This window comes from Dipodomys ordii, unplaced genomic scaffold (assembly GCF_000151885.1).
Source record: "Dipodomys ordii isolate 6190 unplaced genomic scaffold, Dord_2.0 Scaffold13, whole genome shotgun sequence".
NCBI lineage: Eukaryota > Metazoa > Chordata > Mammalia > Rodentia > Heteromyidae > Dipodomys > Dipodomys ordii.
In genome coordinates this window covers 1,582,586-1,605,365 of record NW_012267229.1, presented here as the reverse complement: position 1 = coordinate 1,605,365, position 22,780 = coordinate 1,582,586, and the positions used below count along the sequence as shown (strand labels likewise).

The following is a 22,780-nucleotide window of genomic DNA, read 5'->3' as shown; positions in this document are numbered from 1 at the left end:
GAAGAACAGGTTGGTTAGAAACACTTAATCCTAGGTGGCTGGGGGGCAACACCACTTGGGGGCTAACACCTGCCTTAAGCAAACGCCATCTATGGCTCCAAGAATTGTGCATGGCTGTCATAAATTCCTAGCATTGGGGCTAAAGTGGATCACTAGTCAAGTCGCAGAACTGAGATGGAGTGTTAAACAAAAATGGAGTTGCTTAGGTTTCTTCCCAAGGGCCTTACTGCCTCGGCCTCTGGGAGGGGCGTTGCAGCTGTGGGGGATAATTCTGAGGACTTTGCCCCCTTGGTCAGGGCTGTAAACCCTTTGAAGTCTTTTACTAAGCAACTCTAGGCTCCCAGGCTGACATTCCACTACTGAGTAACTAAAACCAGTCACAGTTAAAATCATACAAAAACCATACAATCATCTAGCACAAAGCAATTCATACAGAAGCAAAAATGGCTTTTAGGTGCTGTCATATATATATATATATATATATATATATGATTATTTTTTTACATTTTTCACTAGCCATCCATTTATACATGGATTATTCTAGCCGATTTTTCTTCTTTCCATTTGACTGCAATTGATCACTGAATTTATAGTATTTAGCATTGATCTTGGAAAAGGCCAGATTTTTATTCACATAAAACATGTCCAATATTTCACTATTCATGTGATCCTCTAGGATTAATTAAGGAACAATTCAAAAGGACCATTCTAGAATTTAATGTTATTGATTATATTTGTTTAACTCAAATATAAGGAATGCTTTCTTTATTCATTTCTAATTGGGCTTTTTCACATTTTCCTCAGCAAATGGAATTAACAAGAAGGTTATATTTAATTGGCTTACTTTGACTGAAGAGTTGAATCCTTTTAATAAGGAAGCCTAGTCTTTTTATAACTTGAAGGGAAAAAAAGCTTTCTTGAAATAATTTTTTTACACTTTCTTGATTTTTCTTTAGAGGTGAGTTGAACAACTTGAATCTTTTCAGGTGAACAGCAGGATTTAAGCTTTTGGAAGAAACTGATCTGAAAGAAATGACTTCTGTTTGCATGGAGCAATTAACTATAATTAGCATGCAAGGTTTAATGATATTATATTGTAAAGCTGATTAGGCCTCTGAGATTAGGAATGCAAGCCACTTGTACTGTTTACTGTATGCAGATCCAGCCACTTACTTTTAATTAGGTAGTGGAATCCAGAACAATTATCAACAATTGTTTTAGTATTAATAGTAGAGTGAACTACCAATCAGGACTTTTTAAATGACAAAGAGTTATATGCAGTTAATTTGGCATTTAAAAAAAGATAGACTTGAGCTCTTATTTTGCACAATAAGTCAAAATTGACCAATCGGACTGACAAAGTTTCTGTAACTTAAACTAACCAAAAGTGAGTGTAAGCAAAATGAAGTTTCAAATAAACGTGTTTTTAGAAGGTCCATTATGTGGACTATTTTTAATCAGATATTTATCAGTTAATGATCTGGTGAGATTTTGAAAGGTCACTAGATTGAGTTCTGACAAGTTAAAAAAAAAAGCATGTTGTATTTGTTAGGTTTTTAAAAAGAGGTAGCCGAGTAAGAACTGCACCACGCACGTGGTATTCAGGTAAGGGGTTTATTCAGTAGACCTGCTGGGACCAGGCAAGGTTGGCACTCCACGCGCTGGCAAAGGAAAAGGGCGGTCTGGCCGCGGTTTAGGCCTTATATAGGATAGGGGGTGCGGAGGGGTGTGTCCAGGTAAAGGGAAGTGGGGTCAGGTGGGAGAAAGGTGTGGCCACATCAGGTTAAGACGTGACCTCAGCGGATGCGGATGTGACCTCTTCCAGGTGTCCCAGTTGCCTAGGTAATGCAGGTACTGGGCGAGGTCTGTTCGCCGTCCAGGAATGGACCTTACATTCCAGCCTTTTGATAATTATGAAAAAGGGCGAAGACTCTCTCTGGCTACTTCCTGCTGGCAAGGGGCGTCGTAGGGGTAAAAGGCTGGGATGTGGTCCATGCTGGGAGAAGGCAGCAGGCTGCAGCTGTCACTTGGGTGTTGATTCCTCGATGAAGTCTGGAGGAGGCAAGTCTCTTGGACGGTGTCTGGAGAAGTCTCATGAGGCATTGATGGAAACCTGAACAAATGGAAACTCTGACAATTTTTAAACCTAGAATGGCTAGCCTATGAGAGCCTAGAGGGGGGTCCCCGGGACCCAACCTGCGTCGCACTCTTCAGGGCACAAGCCAAAAAGTAGAGAGTCAGTCTGGTGAGTGAATGAGAGCTGACCAGGCAGAAGCGGCGTCCCGACTTCCCCCAGAGCCCTCTAGAGAGAAATGGCCAAGCCCCCAAAGCCAAGCGTCCTCGGCTTCAGAGGTGACCGGCCTTTCAGCTAAAGGCCGTAGGAGCTCTCTGGCGTGGCGCCACGTCTGGACAGAGACTGAGTAACAGAGAGCCGTAGAGTAGTTTCACTCACCAGAGTAGAGAAGTGGTGTGGACGTGGATGTGAAGGCAGCAATGGTATTGATGCGCTGATTCCGCCGCAGACAGACTGGTTCGCAAAAGGCCGTCAGAACTGTGGGTATTCCTCAGAGTAAAAAGGGAAGAACAAAAAAAGAAAAAAGAGGGGAAAAAAAAAACAGAGAAATCCCAGCTATTCTGACTTTAAGCCTTTATCCGAGTCACGGCACCATTTATGTTAGGTTTTTAAAAAGAGGTAGAGCTGAGTAAGAACTGCACCAGCATGCACGTGGTATTCAGGTAAGGGGTAGGTTTATTCAGTAGACCTGCTGGGACCAGGCAAGGTTGGCACTCCACGTGGCTGGGAAAGGCCTGGGAATGAGAGAGAGAGCTGGGAAGAGAGGAAAGAGCTAGAAAAGAGCAGAGAGAGGGGTAAGAACAGTAGCACTCACGTGGTATTCAGGTAAGGGGTAGACCTGCTGGGACCAGGCAAGGTTGGCACTCCACGTGGCTGGGAAAGAGAGAGAGCAAGAAAAGAACAGAGAGAGAGCTAGAATAGGACAGAGAGAGCAAGAAAAGAGCAAGAGAGAGAGAGTGAGAGCAGAAAAGAAGAGCAAGAGAGCAGAGAGAGAGAGCAGAAAAGAAGAGCAAGAGCAAGAGCAAGAGCAAGAGAAAGAGAAAGAGAAAGAGCAAGAGCAAGAGCAAGAGAGTGTCTGGGCCTGGGCTAGGCCTTATGTAGGGTATGGGTGGGGAAAGGTGTGGCCACATCAAATTCAGATGTGACCTCAGCGGATGCAGATGTGACCTCTTCCAGGTGTCCCAGTTGCCTAGGTAACGCAGGTACTGGGTGGAGACTTTGCTGCGAGGAGGGTGGAGTCTGCTAGCCATCCAGGAGCTGACCTTACAGTATTGTACATATTGCCAATGAAAATCATTCTATGAACTCTCAGACTAATGTTCCTTGAACAAAGATGACAGTGCCTGAAAAAAATGTAAAATAATTGACTTAGCATTCATTGGCTACAGAATTTCACAGAAGAGGTGCCAAGCAGGGGCTATTTGACAGCCTGTAAGCTAAGCTTTCCTCTCAATTCCCAGCCCCAGATTTCTCATAGGGGAAAAATATGTTAGAAACACATTCACATTGTCCACCAAAAATTAAATCCAGTAAATTCAGAAAGAGGAAATTACACTTAATTGGGGATAATTAGTATTGTAATCTAGTCAAACACAGATTCCATGGTGAAAATATACCCTTGAGGGTTGTGAAAATGGTGAATATATTTATAGCTTTAAGCTGAAATTTGGGCTGGTTATTACAACATTTTTTCCTTTTAGAAATTATTATTGGTGTTTAAAATCATTTCTTTCAAGAAAAAGATTGAGTCCAATTTCAGTCTCTGGGTAGTTTAGAGGAAGGAATCAGTTGCACAGAAGTTTAGCAGAGATGAACAAACAATGCTTAAGAAAACTTTGCTTTGTCCTAGTCCAAAGAACAGCTATTGGTGTGAAGGGGTGGTGGTGGTCTGTACCTTTTTTTCAAAAGTTCTACTGAGCCAGGCACTGGTGGTTCATGCCTGTAATCCTAGCTACTCAGGAGGCTGAGATCAAGGGATCATGGTTCAAAGCCAGCCAGGGCAGAAAAGTCTGTGAGACTCTTATCTCTAACTACCAGAAAATCAGAAGTAGAGCTGTGGTTCAAAGCAGTACCGTTGAGCAAAAAACTCAGGGACACCCAGGCCCTGAGTTCAAACCTCAAGACTGACAAGCAAAGAAACAAAAGAATGTCACAAATCAGGTTTAAAATGTGGTCTTTGTATGAGGTAGGGAGAGGGGAGCTCCTCATGCTCCTTAAATTCGGCTATGTATTTATCTGTCATCCATATCACAAATGACCTCTTTTTGAGCCATTCCAGTCATTTTCTTTTAGAACATTTATCATCTTATTCATTTTTTTCTTTATAACTTCAGCAGCATGCAGAAATAAAGTTGTATCTTAATGGTAGATCTAAAGAAGAACAAATTATAAGAATATTCCAGTTCAATTTCTATTCCCTGTCAAGATGTCAGCTGCATTTGCATTCCTTTCTCTTTTATTTTTTTTCTTTTTACTTTCACACTTTTCTTGAACTTTCTCTCACTGAAAAGAAAATAAGCTGCTATGACCATTGGCGCAGACATTGCTGTTTTGAATTAGCCTGATACGTTAACAAAAAGAAAATGTTACTCACTACCATTGTCCCAAAGGTTGATTTCTGATTTGTCTAACTTCTGTTATGTCTGGATTTTTCTCCCCATTTTTAAAAGAGTGGCCCTCCCTACTCCAATCCCACAGCCCAATAAATCAGCTCATAAAAAGTTTTAGCATCTGCTAAAATTCCCTGGGCATGTCACATATGTGTTCAAAGGCTTTGTTAGGAAACATAATGGAAAAAAAATAATAGGGTGATACTATTAGGTTTAAACATATTGCAGATCTCAGTCTTTACATTAAGGCTTTACTTGTAAATAATTACATTGTCCAGGATGGCAGACAAATTAGTCTCTTAGATTTAAAAAAAAAAAAAAAAAAAACTTAAACCAGAATTGAAAGTTATAACCAACCAAACATTACGTGGTCATTTGAAAAGTTTTGTTCTTATAATTTTTCTTTATTTTTTTTGTTAAGTAGTTTTATAAAGAGGGCACAATTCCATATGTCAGGTTATAAATACAATACATCTTAATGCTACCTCTTCCATTATTTTTTCCCTCTTGTAATTCTTTTAATTAGCCCAATTGGAAGAACAAAGATATACATTTTTTCAGGTTTTGAAGGCAGTACATTCTCTTACATTGCCACTCACTTAAGCCTGGGCCACAATTGTTGTCAAAATATTTCAGTTCATGAACTCTTTTTTTAAATCTAGTACTATGGCATTAACTTGGTTGAGAATACAGAATGGCCCTAGCTTGTAGTTAAACAAACAAGCAACCATACAGTTAAGAAGAGTGGATGATAGTCCTACCAAGTAGTTATGTTTAGGCCTTAACCCAGAATCCCAGTGAGTTTCTCTTCCTTTCTGTTACCTCCTATCTATTCCTTTGTTTCCATTGTTTTTCTCAAATTGGTTCTCAGAACCATAAATCTCCCAAATCTCAATTCTACCACACTTTCCCTTTACATATTCAGTGCACCCTCCATTAGCCTGAAGAACAAACTCAGATCCTGACGATGGCTTTCAAAGTCTGCCATAAATTCTGTGTCACCTCAATGACATGCTTTCCTAATCCTCTTGTCCCTAAATCAAAAGGAAATTCCCCAGAGGTCCTCAGCCTGAACCTCTATTCTACAAGTTCTAGGCAGGAGAGAGCTTTGCAGAAGATTCTGCGGAAGGAAAATGGAAAGTTACGGGAATGTTAGCTGGGAGATGGAGGCATAGTTTTTATCCACCAGCAGCTGTTGTTGGAACATTTTGAATAGCTGTCAGGAAGGATGAACAGAAACAGGTAGGGGACAGAGTGGGTGGGAAGGAAAGAGTAGCTGTGGGAGCTATGGGCACAAGGGCATGAATGAATAACAGAAAAACTCTCTGCATCCTTCATCATGCCCTATAAGACTGCCTATAAAATTGTTTCCACTTCGCATGCCCACTGGGACCTTGGCTAATCACTAATAGCATTACTAGAGGCCACAGCATCTAGAAACTTTCCTCAGATGGCTCCAGAGCTCTTCCCTCCATTCCAAGCCAAGGTTCCCCCAGAGAGCTTTGCTCATATCTGGAAGGGTGCTTGGCACAGGGCAATGTAATTTGCTCTTTAATTCTCTGCTTGCTGGAACGAGTTGGTTAGTTTCTAGAGGATAGGGTAAGTGCCTTGACCATCTTTGTTTCTTCACTTTTGGATGGTGCTTGGCACAAGATAGAATTCAAACCCCTTTTTTCCAAAAGGTGGAAGGAACAAAGGATGGCCTCAGACATTCAATTAAGAAAAAAATGTCCTAGTTCTTCAATGCAATCCTCCAGTTACAGGCAATTGGCCTTTTGATATCCTCAATCCCTCAACAGATATCTGGGCTTTTCTCATGCAAACTGAGACAAGGCACAACAATTAAGGAACTCTCCCAACAGGTGGGAGGTTAGTGAAGGAGGTCAAAACAATTTACAGTATCTTCAATGGAAGAGAAAGAAAGGGAAGCTGAGATTTGAAGAGAAAAAGGAGTGTTTAATTTATTTGTTTTGTTTGAGGAAGAAGTGTTTAAGAGCAGTGTAAGATCTCAGATAATTATAGCAGAGAAGAGGAAATAGAAAACAAGATGAGTATTGAGGATTGTGAGCTCCATCACACCTTTTAAGAAGTATTATTTAAAAACTGGAATTCTTCCAGATTAAAATGCCATTTCTTTTCCTCTTTTCCACTTCCCTTCCTAACTTTGAACTGCATTTCTTTGCATGAATATAGAGATCAGACTACGAGAACCTAGGATTTGTAAGTGTTATGATAAAATGAATGAACCATGGCCAAAACAACAGCTAGACTCACTACCCAGAAATTCTTCAGAAACAAGAATAAAAACCTATCCTCCACAACAGAGAAACAAGAAAATTATTTGGTTGGATTATAAATTATTGCCTTCACATTTCTCCATGGGTCACACACAGAATCTTGGCTAGTTAAAAGATGATCAGTACTGCAGTCTTCCAAGGCAGCATCCATACCCAGCACCCCTCACATAGACAATCTGAAGCAGGCCAGTATGGCTCACACTATTTTTTGCCTTCTTTTACACCAGCAAGGGCTTCTCTCAAGATCTGATCCTGTCTCCCCATCTCTGGCCTCTCTCCACTTATTCTTTGGCTGCCAACACCCATTTGTTTCTTTGCTGTTTCATCTATCTTCCCATGGCTGCCCTGGTGGCTACAAAACATGGTTTTAAAATGAAAAAAAAATGACTAAAACTTAAAATATATATTGATGGTAAAATAGCAAACTGCTAATAAATAATCCTGTTTGGTCATTAAGGGAATTCTTTAGCATAAGATTATAGTCAAGAGTGAATGAATAATCAGTGAAAAGATGATATGTCTCCTCTGCAAATTATCCCAAGTAGAAATGTGTTCATATACTCTGGGACCATCTTTCTTTCTTTTAGGATTTACTGAAGTAAAGCTGTGATTTTAATGACTGGGGACTTTGATGCCACTTTGTCATCTTGTGCAGGTATACCCTACAGGCATTTGTGAGGAAGAAGATGCATGTTTCAAGTGCACTTGCTCTTCTCAATACTTCTTATTGTCTATTAGTGTCCCTGAAACTACCTACTGCACACTTTTCTACTTTCTGCCTTGTTAACAAGCTTTTCCTTAACCCCTTCCATCAATTAATTCAATATTTATTTGGCACCTATTAGCCCCCACCTGTGAGATAATAACACCTTAAGTTGTGATCTCATTTAGAAGAATTTGCATTTATTAAAAGACGCTGAACAGCTTAAATACTCTTAAGTCTCAAAAGAAGTACATTTGATGTATTCCAGTTGGAATACACCAAAATAGAAGGTGAAAGGGGTCATCAGCACACAGAGCTCCAGGCAGATTTTTTTCTTGAAATTAATAAAGCTTCAGCTTTAGCATCTCATGCTTATATACACCAGTTTTTGTGATCATTTAAGCTTCAGCCTCCCACAAAACTTGAACTTCAAATGACTAATCCTGCTTTAATCAATTGTGCTAATGTAACAAACTACCATAATTGCATGGCTTGGAAACAACAGAAATTTGCTCCTTATAGTTTTAGGGATATAGAAGTTTAAGAAGAATAAGGCAGTAGCAGATTTGACATCAAGTTGAGGACTACTCTCTGGCTCATTGGATGCATCTTGTTTCTGGGTCTTTTGTGGTAGAAGGGGACAGGCAGGTCCCTTGGGCTCCCTTAGATAAGAATCAAAGGATTATATTCTTATGCTTTAATCACCCACAGAGATCCACCTCCTAATAACTTCATCTTCCTATTTATTTATTTAGCCATGTTAGGTTTTTATTTATTTCTTTATTTTTTGGGTCCGGTCGTGGGGCCTGAACTCTGGGCCTGGGTGCTGTCTCTCAGCTCCTCAGCTCAAGGCTAGCACTCTACCACTTGAGCCACAGCACCACCTCTGGTTTTTTTCTTTTTGCTTATGTGGTGCTGAGGAATTGAACCCAGGGCCTCAGGCATGCAAGGCAAGTACTCTACCACTGAGCCACCTTCTCAGCCCCATGTTAGGTTTTTAAAAAGAGGTGGCCAAGTAAGAACATCACCATGCACGTGGTATTCAGATAAGGGGTAAGTTTATTCATCGTTCTGGCTGGCACCAGGCCATGTTGGCCTTCCACGTGGCTGGGAAAGACCTTGGAAAGAGAGAGCTGGAAAAGAGAGAGAGAAAGAGAAAGATCTAGGGAAAAGAGCTAAGAGAGAGCTAGAAAAGAGAGAAAATAGCTAGAAAAGAGAAAAGCTAGAAAAGAGCTAGAAAAGCACTAGAAAAGAATGCGTCTGGGCCTGGGCTAGGCCTTATCTAGGGTATGGGCGGAGAAAGTTGTGGCCACATCAAATTTAGATGTGACCTCAGTGGATGCAGATGTGACCTCTTCCAGGTGTGCCAGTTGCCTAGGTAACACAGGTAACTGGGCGGAGACTTTGCTGTGAGGAGGGTGGAGTCTGCTCGCCATCCAGGAGCAGACCTTACAAGCCAGTCCTGGGGCTTGACCTCTGAGCCTGGGAACAGTTCTTGACATTCTTTTGTGCTCAAAGCTAGCACTCTACCACTTACATCAAAGATCCATTTCTGGATTTTTTGGTAGTTTAGAAGAGTTAAGAATGTCATGGAGTTTCTTGCCTGGCTTAACTTCAAACCATGATCCTCAGATCTCAGTCTCCTGAGTAACTAGAATTACATATGTGAGCCAATAGCACCCAGAGCTAATTGTATATATGAATTTGGGGGAACATGTGTATTCAGACCATAATAGATTCCCCACTTTCTCCAAAAAGACTAGAAAAGTCACATGAGGGCAAAGCTATGTCTATACTACTTTTTAGTTTATAAAATAGCATTTGTTCATAATAGGAACCCAACAATGTTTACTAAATTTGAACAAATGCATACTTCACAATGTACACACATGTATACTGTGCCTAACTTTTTTCCTGACATAGTAAGAATTGAACAAATATTTATTAAATTTGAACAAAAATACCATGTACAGAATGGGCCTATCTCCTTACCTGACATAGTAGGAGCCAGGTAAATATTTATTAAATTTCAATGAATGTATCATGCACACAACGTGCCTAGCTCTTCTCCTGATAAATAGTACAAATTCATTATTGATTTATTGAACAATTACTTTGGTAAATTAATTAATTAAAATGTAGGTGAACCCTAATTTCCATAGAAGTTCTCTTTGCCTTCCCCTCCTTTATTCATGCTTGAGTCCATGTAGGAATGGCTGAGGAAAGTGCCTTTACATTTTGTAAGTTTATTAGCAATACTATACTTTCATCTATAAAACTCTGAACTACACAATAGAGGCTTGAGCTTTCTTCTCTTTCCAGCCTCCCTTAATAGTTATGATAAAGCATTGCCTTACACAAAATTACATTCATAGGGGAAAAAAATAAAAAATATGATTAAGACCTCAACTCTTAAATTAACACTATTTTTTCAGTAACAGTCACCATTAAACAGTTATGTGTTTAACCCCCATAGTCTTTAAGCCTGGTAAAATGTCTAATTAGTTAATTAGAAAAATAATTATGTGCTAAGAAAGGGAATCTGAAAATGTGCATGGAGGCATAAAACTGTGGGTTTAAAATAAACTTCTGTTTTGTGGCTGTTCTAGTACAGTCCTGATATATTAGCATTTCTTTTAAGATTTTTTTTACAAAAATATTTGGAAGGTTTCCAAATATTTTTCCACCTCCTGGTGTGTATCAAAAAAAACATTGGGTTTATCTACTAAAATCATAACTGAAATTGTATTTTGTAAGAGGCTATTTCCTTAGAATTCATTCAAGATACCCATAGGGGAAATTAATTTATATGGTCAATGGATTTTTTTTTTGGTCATGATTCAATTGTAAGTAAACTGTTACACTCAGAACTTTCCTTTTTGTATTTTTGCTAATGCATTTGTGAAGAATCTCACATCTGACACCAAGATCATTGTTCACAGGCTGCTCTTTTGTTTCTCTTCAGCAGTGTATATACTTATCATTTCCAATTACCATGTGAATAATAAGGATTTCTGGTCCTGAAGGCACAGAATGAAAAAATAACTTCAGAGCTCCACTTGCCTGTTGGAGACTGGGGATGGATCATTTTCAGATCACAGCAAAGGCAGTTATCCTTTGTTTTTGGAGAATAAAATACTCGATATAATATACTTCCACATAAAGTATAATTTCTGCGGCACAGTTTTTGCAATTGCCAATCCATTTGCCCATCCAAAGCCATTGTTCTATTCCCATGGTCCCCAGTCCTAATTAGCCTGGAATTGCCATGGTACTTTCCGTGAAAAGATTCTGTATTTGCTCATATCTTATCTTGACCTTGAAATCACGGACATACATTAGAATCACTTATGTTGTCTGAGACTCTAAAAATTAAACTTCCCTACTCAAGCTAATGGCTTCTTCACAGTGAATTGCAAGGAAAATGAAAGCCAGCAAAGGAGACTAGTTTTGAGAAAACTGCTGAGTAGGCACAAAAGACCTTAGCATGAGGGAAAGGTCATTTGTCCTGAAGGCCTAGAGGAGAACCAGAATGGATAGCTAAAGTGAATTGTCTTTTGACACTTAGGGTATCTGGATATAGTCATTGGCTGTGGTAACTGAATGTTTTCTTTTTGAGGACACGGTGTATTAAGGATAGTGAGAGAATTCAGATCTGAATGTCTGACAAAAAGTCTATTTTAATTCTGTCTTTCCCACCTGATAGCTATAACCGTGGAGAATTTATTTGATTACTCTGAGCTTTCATTTCTTTATCTTTTAAATGAGAATACTAATACCTACCTGGCCATAGTAAGAGGACTGAAGATAATATATGCCAAGAACTTATCTCAGTGTTGGCTCAACACAAGCCCTAAATAAGCAGTGGCTATTATAATGATGACTGTCCTTAGCCTTCTGTTAAAGGTGAGGTGAGCTAAGAATGCTCTAAGGGCTTAATGAGGCAGCTTTACCTCATCACTAGCATGAAAAAGAGAACCTGGGGAAAGGTGTTTACCATCTGAGGAACAAAAATGGACAGGGCAAGTGCAAGCAAGTTGCTGTTGTAATTTTGGAATGGTCCACTTGAATCTATTATAATGAGAAAGCACAGCTGCACAGGCAGTTCCCTTCCTTCTCCTTTTTTACTTATTTTTTTATTGTTACAATAAAGGCAATGTACAGAGGGGTTACAATTATTTAAGTCAAGAGTACATTTCTTTGGGGACATAAAATTCATTTAATGAAAGAATCATGCCTGACTGAAGCTGCGTTTGAACCCATAACTATTAGATGGAAGTAGCTCAATGCTCAACTGATCTGGAATTAGTTTATGCTTCATTATCAAGTAGACATATTGAACTGGTCTTGGGACTTGCCAACCTTGTTCTTCTTCTCCTTGCTTCTGTTTCTCTAATAACTCAAGCTCAACAAAATGTAGGTGGTATGTAGAAATGGGCCAGCTGCTTCATGGTATGGAAGAGCTCAATATTTTAGCTGTTCTCTACATTTCTCTGAGTTTTGACTCAAATGAGAATGACTGGGTTTCATTTATTCATTCATTAAGTATTGAACTATCTGCTAGGTGTTTTACACTTTCCTATGTGCTGAGATGAAAAGGAACAAAAGTTAACTACTTCCTGCTTTCATGAAACTCACTCCTGCGTGAAATAAGCATAAACAATCCCAGAAATAGAATTGTTTTATTAAAATTATGATAATTAAAAACAAGCTCCAGCTGTTCTAAATGCTTGAGTTCTAGATTTATATGTTAAAAGAAAACTTTATTAACAATGTTGTTTATTAACCTAGTCTCTTAGCCTAAAGTTTTTCAGGATTTTTTTTAACTGTATTAAACAAAGTTAGATGATTAATTGCTGTTTGTAGAAAGAACTACTTTTAAACTGCCCTGATTTAAAAATATTCTCAAGGAATTCAAAGGAATAATTCCAACAGGTGTGGGAGTATAAACCTGCAATCCCAGGATTTAGCAGGCTGAGGCAAGGTGGATTGTGAGTTTGAGGCCAGCCTGGGTTATGCAGAGAGACCTCATCTCAAAAACAAAACAAGACAAAACAAGTTAATTCCAGGGGAACTTGGGTATGATTTTTTTGTGATCAATTCTTTGGTAATTTGTTCGAGTTAAATTAGAAACAAACACTGCTGTTTTGTGTTCTCAGAAATTGGTTTGACATCATTGTTTGAGGTATAAAACCGAAGAACACATTGCAACATGGGGCTAGCATTTCTCTTCATTGACTTTCAGCTACAAAGCTAACTTTCATGTTTGTAGATGGGTCAGTGTCCATGCAGCTGTCATGGCACCTGCAGAGAGCAGCCAGTCCAGGGAGTGAATCCTATTTTGCTGTGAATCCCAGGTGTTCTAAGAAATGCTTCACCAAAGGTCATGTGGACCATTGTAGAGAACCAGGCCTTGAGGGTTCAAAATGCCATGACCTTTACATTCACATGTGTCTCCCACAGTTGTTTAAAAGTTTTCGGATCCTCATAGAAAGAAGGCCCAAATGTAATTTATTTACCAAAGAAAACCTATTTTTAAATTCTTTCATTGCTCTTGCCTCCAAGAAAGAAAATTTCTGCTGATAAGTTATTTGCAAGTTTTAAGCAAAAATTCCTGGGCTCCCTTTTTTGTCATTGAGGACACAGAACTCAATGTTTGCATGGATATTTACCTTTTAGAAATGCACTTCAAGCTCATATGTAATGTAATGTAGCTAGACATGAGGAGAAAGCAGAGCACCTTAATAACCATGTTACATTTAGGAAAAGTTTACAGAACATTGGAACACATATTAACAAAATCCACAGTAAAGGCTCTTGTTGTAAAAGTGTTTTTAAGAACCAATAAGAAAGAATTTTTATTTCTTGTAAGCATTATATCCACCTTTGGTCCTCTAATAACTTGACCTAAGGTAGAGTGTGGATAGGTGAGCTTGGAGGAGGTAGAGGTTAAGGAGAGCATCATTTCTTTTTTGAGAATTCATAATACAGGTTCAGGTTACCAATATTACTGGTCAGAGTGCAGGCACTATGTGAACCAGTGGACCTGCAGGTCATGCCTTGTCTGTCGGGTGCCTGGGGACACTACTGCAATTCTTCCTCTTTGGGAATACCTGTTATATGTATTCCAGACATGCCTTCTAGCTTAGATTGCTTTTCATGAATTATTATAATGATATGAACTCCTGTTTGTTAAATACATACTCTATGAAGATACCTTTCTTATTTGTCACTACTATTTACTTCTTTAGGGAAGGAAAGTTTTGTTTTCTTTATCTTACAGCCGTGGAAGCTGAGGTTTTAGAGAAGTAAAGAGGACACACCCAGACTGGGAGGGATTCAGACTCTGGCCTTCTTGCCAAACTCCAGGGTTCCTAACATGGTCTTATTACAGGAGTTCATTCTGCTACTGAGAACGGTTTGCTTTTTTTTTTCCTTCTCTCACACACCTAGTTGTTCCCTCACTGAATGATTGCTTGTTGATCACATTCTCAGATGAGGATTCTCCTTTCTTCCCCATTTTCCTTATTACCTGTCCCCTAAGTCTGCCCCAGTTTCTTACCAGATTTAATGACAGGATAAAATCATTAGTCTTCTAAACTCTGCAATCAAAACTATAATAGATGCATTGTTTTTTGTATGTTTTTTTTACTTGATACATCATTATTTATTTATTTGTGAAAATATCATACAGAAGGGTCACAATTACATGAGCAAGATAATGAGTACATTTCTTATCAAGCATTGTTGCCTCCTCCCTTGTTTCCCCTTCCCATCCCTTCCCATCTCTGCCCCCCCGCCCCTTGCCCCCCTTCCCCCTACTGCCCTCCCTCCTCCCCCCCCTGCCCCCCCACCCCCACCCAAGTTGTAAAGTTCGTTTTTTAACATAATGTCTTGTACATCTCATTGTTGCAATGGGTCCACCTGTATCCCTATTTAAACAATTTGTTTTTTTTCCCTTCCCCTCCACAAATTATACTAACACCAAATACAGTGAAAGCAGGGGTTATACCGTGGAGGAGGGACATACAAAGCAACAAGAAATCATCTTATAACTATGTTAGAAACAATTGCATGAAAGCAAAAACAATTGAATATTTATCTTGGGGTTCATTTCACCTAACATCAGCTTATCTGACCTTTTGCAATCCCACTTTTGGGCATTTACCCAAATGATCACAAACAAGACCATACTAAAGCTACCAGCACAACCATGTTTATTGCAGCATTATTTACCATAGCTAAGATATGGAACCAACCCAGATGTATTATTAAGTAGCCCAAAGACAGGGTAACTTTCCTTTCTTTCTTTCTTTCTTTCTTTCTTTCTTTCTTTCTTTCTTTCTTTCTTTCTTTCTTTCTTTCTTTCTTTCTTTCTTTCTTTTTCTTTTTCTTTTCTGTCATGGGGCTTGAACTCTAGGCCTGGGCACTGTCCCTGTGCTCTTCAGCTCAAGACAAGTGCTCTACCACTTGAGCCACAACACCACTTCCAGTTTTCTGGTAGTTAATTGGAGATAAGAGTCTCACAGACTTACTTGCCTGGACTGGCTTTGAACCACTATCCTCAGATCTCAGCCTCCTCAGTAGCTAGGATTACAGGCATGAGCCACCAGCGCCTGGCTAACTTTTTTTTTTTTTTATTGGCTTATATGTTACACAAGTTTCATAACCATGACATCTTTGGGATAGTTCAATATATCTTGCTGGGACCCTGAGGCTTTTTATTTTATGGTATATATGTACACATATGCACATGTATACACACACATCAGCATTCCCAGAATTCTATTATTATACATTATCTATTTTTTCTTCCCAAATAACCTTATTAAACACCCTCTTATTTTTGTATTTCTGCCCAGTTCTCTAATTTGTTACTGAAGAATGACCTTGATAAATTAAAAGTGAGCATAGAGATAATCCCATACCTTCCTTTTTCCTCCTTCCTCCATTTCACCTCCAATCTTCCTCAATCACCCCCCCAACTTTTTCCCTCCTTCCTTCCCTTCTGCCTTCCCTTTCTTCTACCTTCCCTCCCTCCCTCTTTCCTTCTTTCCCTAATTCTCTCTCTCCCTCTTTCTCCCTCTTTTGAATTTAAGTGACCTATACCAAATCACATAGCTAAAAATCTAGTGCAGTCATCTTACTTCCACAGTACCATACTACTTTTCACTGTAGCATCATAATTACTAAAGACTTTTTGTTAAGTTCGTTTTTCGACATAACGACTTGTACATCTCATTGTTGCAATGGGTCCACCTGTATCCCTAGTTAAACGATTTGTTTTTGCCCTTCCCCTGTACAAATTATACCAACATCAAATACAGTGAAAACAGGGCTTATACCATGGGGGAGGGACATACAAAGCAACAAAGAAATCATCTTATAAATAAGTTAGAAACAATTGCATGAAAAAAATATTTGAATACATATCTTAGGGTTCATTTCCCTAACATCAACTTATCTTGCCCATGTAATTGTAACCCCTCTGTACAGTATTTTCACAATAAAAAAAGAAAAAAAGAAGAAAATAAAAGACTTTTGTTAAAAATACAAGATTTCAGCCCCAATCAAGACTTCCCCAGCCAGAACCTACATTTGAACAAGACCACAAAAAATTACAAACATCTAAGTTGACGAAACTAGTCCACCTTATAGGAAACTACTTAATGATATTCAATTTTCCTTATTGTTCAACAGAGCTCTGTGTTCACCCACCACCAACATTGCTCAAGCTTGAGATACCTATCCTACAATTTAAGAGATCTCACTGATATTTTGGGCAAATGGATTAAGAATGGCTTTTGATCCAGCCTGTCATAATCAATCCTAGGGATGTAAAAGTACAAAAACACTTATTTTGGTATACTAGGAATTACAATTCTGGAGAAGCAGATCTGGACGAAACTGAAAATTCATTCAGAAGAGAAGAGGGATTTGGGCTTAAGGAAGAAGAATCTACAGATGAGGTCTTTAAACATATGTCGATCTGATTGGTTGACTTTCAGTTACGACTATAGGCTGCTCTGAGTTTGTGTGGTCTGTTAGGATGACTTCTAGACTCCATTTAGAATGTTCTGTGTCTCTAACCAAAGTGATTTCATATTAGGTAAAAATTTCCAATGATTTCATAAATTAATTCTTTCTAATGCGACACCAAAGTTCTATTGGAGGCCTCCAGGAAAAGATTTATTGATTTTATAATGAAACATAGAGAACAAAACTGGATTATTTACTTAACCATTGACTGGATGATCTTAGATAGGTTGAGCCCCATGACCATCATTTTTATTATCTGTAAAATGAGTGTAGTTACCTTTTAAATCTATACATTCAGTCATATGCACACATACATGCATGTTTAGTAGAGGCTAAATACTTGATTGATAGGCAAGTAAATGTGATTTATATTGTCAATGATATGGTGAAAATGTCTGTAATATTTTAAGGTTAGTTTCCTGATAGGACCATATTAGCCCCCATTAAAATTATGACCAAATATAATATCCAATGACCAATATAATATCAAAATCTTGTAAGTAGATAAACAAATGCCTGCCTATTCCTTCAATGTTATACTGGGGTATCATATAACAGGCTTACCCAAAGATAAATTTATCTCTATAAACGTATTCCCATTGTCTTCCTTTTGTTTAGGTATTTGTGGCTCTCTGCAGGTAAATACTTGCTTGAAGAAAATGGGAAGTGATGAAAATAGTTCTTGTCAAATAGAAGTGTGATTTGGCAGAAAAGCTAATCCTAAGGTCAATATTAATTATGATGAGAGTAATAGTAGCTTTGTTTCTCTCTTGGTAATCCAACTCCATACTTCTTTCAGGGACAATATACATACAGTCTATCAAAGCTGACTTGAACCAGCTTTGTCATGATGCTATTTCCTTCATTAAGAAGTTAAATAAATTCTTCATACATGTTCACTTTGCATTTGGATGAGAGCAATGTGTTTAACTTTTGAAAATGATACCTTGTTTTTCATCCACAAATAAGAATTGTTAGTTTAAAATTAAATCAGAATTTGAAAACTATTATAGAAATGACTAGGAATAAGTTCCTTATATTTTTTTAAGTTATCTTTAAGTCATTATACAAAGGGGTTTCAATTCAACACATCATTTTATAAGTACTGGGTTAATGCAAAGCCTATCCATCATTCTCCCCTCGTCTATCCCAACCCCATTCCTCCCCACAAGTTACCTAGTCTAGGAAACTCATTCTGTAATTTTCAAGTTGGGCAGTGGTGAAGAAAATACAGAGAAAAGGAGCTGAAGAAACAGATGATGTCAAGGAATTCATCAGTATAGGAAGAGGAAGAAATGTTCTCATGGTTTTAATAAGAGCACATGAGAATGTAGGTTGGAAAAGGAAAGGAAAGGGACGAAAAAGACACTGCACTCAAGGAGTGCACATTCTCATTTAAGGTGGTTAGGTAAAAGGAAATTAAATGAAGATAGGATAGGGGATAGGGCTATAAGGAGATAAGAAGATAGATGGAGATAAGGGCTATAAAGACATAATACTGGACAAATATACTGGAGAGAAAGTGGGTACTATTTTACTTAGTGGGACCACATAAGTTTGATTTTTAGCAAGTAATGCATGTGCTTTCTAGCCCAGTGGATGATGTTTATCAGATTTAAATCAATCTAAGCAGCTATGAATCAAGTAAAAATATCTTAGATCTAGACTCTGATGACCCAGTGAGTCTGCAATATTTTTCATCCTTCATAAGCTACTGCTACTTGATTTGTCTTTATAAAGTTGTAGAACCTAGAGAATATGTATATTTTGGAGATAGATATGTATTAGAGAGATGAAAACTTTAGTGAACCCTCCCTAAAAGCACTTCCTGTTTAGAAAAGGAGAGTTACCTAGTCAAAGTTAAATTGTTCTGTGACACCTTCCTACAACATGTTACCTTCTGAGAAAAATGGAAATTCTGTTTTATCAGCTCAGAGGTTCTTTGTCAAGGAAGGGTTATTTTCCCATGAATTCATTTTAAAAGAAAGGAAAGATCACTTTCAAGATCATTATTAAGAAAAGTTACATCTTATGATATATATAAGAAAAGTTATATCTTATGAAATGAAACGTTAATATGCTAAGCCAGCAGCAAGAGAGAGCTGTTTTCTCAGTAAATACTGTATAGCTGTGCTTTGTCAATTAACTTTTTTTTGACTATGAACAGAATGTAAATGTCATAGATAAATGATCGCTTTAATGGTGTTTTCCAGCATTGTGCTCCATGTTACCATGGCTTCTTAACAAAGACATTAAATCATTTAGAATCATATTTCATGATAATTAATTGCAAATCTGGTAATACTACCACTTTTCATTTGGCATGAAATGATGAGGGAGAACCACAAGGTTTATTGGAGGTACACGAGAAAGGACAGAGTGACTTAATGTATGAATATAAATCTTGTAAAACTACTATTGGACAGCGTTTTATGATGGACATAAATTCCCATTTACCCTCTGATCGTGATAGACAGAGAAGCCTGCAGTAGAAACAGAAAGAGGAGATGGGAAGCTATACTAGAGAAGAGAAAAGGCTCAGGGCTTGTGAATTTCTCTTCTTTTCTTCTGTTTTGCAACAGCTAAACAGATCTTCACTCTTGCTTAAGATTTAAATCATTAAAGTCTGTAACCTGATTAATGCTGACTTATTAGATGTATTTATTATGAAGTATGCAATGATGCTTTTATAATTAAACAGCTATTAGCATTTGCTATTTTCAATTATTGTTCTTCTGTCTATATTTCTTAGAATTCTTTGAAATGTTCAGCAAGCTCATTCATGATTTTGCTGTACGAAATGAACAGTCAAGAGTACTTTGTGTTGTAGGTATTTTCATCCTGACTTTTAAAAATAGCTAGAGGTGTAGGGTCTAAGGGAAATTTCTTCCAGGTAGATTTTTTTTTTTGGTCATTGTGGGGCTTGAACTCTGGGCCTGGGTGCTGTCCCTCAGCATTTCAGCTCAAGGTGAGCACTCTACCACTTGAGCCACGTGCCACTTCCTCAGGAATATTTCTTCCAGAGCTAGATGACCTGATTTGATCTGGTTACATTTTATGAATAACGTTGATATTGGTCACTCTACTAACCAGGGACTGAGTTTTCAGTTGCAAGTAACTAGTCTGACATAAAATAACTCAAGACAAGATGAAGGGACTGGATTGATCCATATCGAGAGAATTTTGGAGATTTCTGGTAAGGCTTTTCTTTGTGACTATTTTATTAGCATCAAGTAGTTATAAAAAGTAGTTTCCATTCACCAAAGCTGTTTATGAACACACAGTGTTGATCAGTGTCAACCGTTTCAACTTTCTCATCCATCCCTTCCAACCCACTCTTCTCACATTGCTTTTGGGGTGATGTATTGAATTTTTTGCCATTTGACAAAGTAGTTTATACATACAATGCATCTTGATATGGATCATCCCCTCAATATTTCCACTCCCTTTCAACCACCCCTTCCTTTATATTTTTCAACTCTGTGGTATATACAATAAATTCTTGCTTGCCTTCTTCCCTCTTTTCCCCTTCATTCTTCTATTTCCTCTATTCCCTCTCCCCTTGGCTCCACCCTCCGTCCTTTCAAATACACATTTCCTGGTACCTATTTTGTTGGTTTTTTGAATTAGTCTTTTTAAAGAAATATACTATTTGTTCTCTCCATAGAGTATATTACACCTCAGTTAATTGATCAAAAGCAAATTTTCCACCACAGCTATCTGTATCAGTCTCTTCCATGTTTTGGATTTTCTTTCCTAAGTGCTGGCTTAGCTTCCAGGCAAGCTCTCTTTATGTGGTGGGCAGAATGGCAACTCCAGATTCACTCATCTTCATAGTTGGAAATCCTAGATGATTTATCAATAATTTTTAGGTATCACTTTAGCTGATGAAAGGAAATACACGTAACTGGTTAAATTGTGTGTGTGTTTGTAGGGGTGTTTTCAAAAGAGAATGATGTCTTAATGAAAGGTCTGAGTAAGGAAGAACCATTCTCACTCAATGTAATAGGCACCTTCCAGACAGTTGAGAGACTAGGTAGAATAAAAAGGCATAGAAAAGACGAGTCAACTCTCACAGGCTCTGTTCTGGACACAGGACACCAATTTTCTTATACTTTTGGATATCAAAATTTCAGGTTTTCTGGCCTTGAACTCTGTCTACCTCCGTCACTTCTTAGGCCTTCAGATTTGGATTAGATTAAACTACTGATTCTCTGAATCTCTAGCTTGCAATAGTTGTAAGACTTCCCTAACTGTTTTGGGCTTTGGCTAACCTGTGCAGCACGCTGCCATGGTGCTGTTGGAGAGCGAGCAGTTCCTGACAGACCTGACCAGGCTGTTCCAGAAGGGCCACTTGCTGGGGAACCTGTTCATCACCTTGACGAAGTATGATGGTTGAACAAAACCCATTCCAAGGAAGGGTTCTGTGGAGGGTCTTGAGCCTGCAGAAAATAAGTGTCTGTTTGAGAGCTACCGATGGGAAGAAGATCAGCACTGTGGTGAGCTCCAAAGAAGTGAATAAATTTCAGATGGCTTACTCAAACCTGCTCAGAGCTAACACGGATGGGCTGAAGAAGAAAGACAAGAAGAACAAGAATAAGAAGGCCAAAACAGCCCAGTGAAGTGTACCCAATTGCAACATTATCAGCTAACTACAGAATTGCTATTTCTCTCCCCCCCCACACACACACAAAGTTAACTTTCTTATTCCTCCACTGGTTACTCTTCTTCTGGGAGACTAGGGTTGGGATGTTTCTAGGTGGGAAGCCAGTGTATTTGGGATCTGCACTTCATGGTTGTGTATTCCTGTTACATTTCTCTGTAAAGAGCAATGTATCATTAAACCTGTCTAGTACTGAATAAAAAGTTGTAAGATTTTATAATTTCCATAACCATGTGAGAAAACCCCTTTAGTAAATCTATCTACCCAGTCTCCATCCATTCATCCATTTAAGTAGCCTTTATTGTTTCTCTGGACAATATTGACTAATGTAAAGAGATAAACTAGTTGTGATATGCTTGACTAAAATCTATGTGAAGACTATGATTGGTCTTACTGGGGCAAACTGGACATCTTATAACTAATCTCTGAAATTAAGAAGAGAGTATTATACTGTGATTGGCCAGGCCTGAGCTGTGCTTATCTAATCCAGCTTTGAAACCAATGCTGAATCAGTTGATCTACAAATGATTATGAAATGGAGGGAGAATGATTTCTTGAGGAAAACATATTGAGTAGCCAAGTGTCATGGATCTACCAGCTTGATTGCACTCATTCATTGCCAACTGGCTTTTTAGAATTGGTCTGACATTCATATTTATTAAATATTATGCTGGTTAGTGAACAAACTATTTTGAAAATAATAATGTTGTATTCTAGAGTAAAACATTCACATAGACCACATATAATTTAGTAAGACAATGTATTCACAGGCAATAATCTCTCAGTGGAAGGCTCTTCTAAGTTGGCTTTGGAAAGTCTGGAAATACTTGAAAGAATTGACTTAGACTGGCATTTGATTTTCACTCAATAAAAGCAGCTATAGATAGAAGCAGGAGAATATGGAGCACATCAGGGTTGAAATGGCCTCCACATAATGTCAGTATAGGAAAAGTCCCTAAACAGGTCATCTGAAAAGGTGCTAAACACATAGACATGTAGAGGCTATAGACATTTCCAAATGAGGGTTAGGTGGCTAGTAAAAGGTTGTTTTAACTTCCCCAGTTGCATATAAGATTAAGATTATACATATTATTATTTCATATGAAATATATGTTACATTATTATATATTGTGTATTATATAATATACATTATTATACATTATATATAATATTATATATATATATATCCCATGTATGAACAGTCTAATGCAGTGACCATGAAAATAGAACAGAGGAGATAAATACAAAAGCAGTTTAGCAAAGAGTAGCTAATAAGAGGAAAGATACCAGGCTTTCAGGATTTCAGCTTGCACTATTAGTAAAGGGCAAATGATCATCTCAGTGATTCTCTGAATCTGTTCACTTGTAAACAGGATAACAATAGAGGAAGCTAGC

At 38.1% G+C, this 22,780-nt stretch overlaps 1 protein-coding gene and 1 pseudogene across 1 annotated transcript in view; both read left to right on the top strand.

Annotated features, from left to right (window-relative positions):
- The window catches only part of Macrod2 (MACRO domain containing 2), a 1,827,576-nt gene that overhangs the window by 1,111,047 nt on the left and 693,749 nt on the right, over positions 1-22,780 (top strand). The gene's annotated exons all lie outside the window — the stretch shown is intronic.
- Positions 21,014-21,346, top strand: LOC105981729 (annotated as a pseudogene).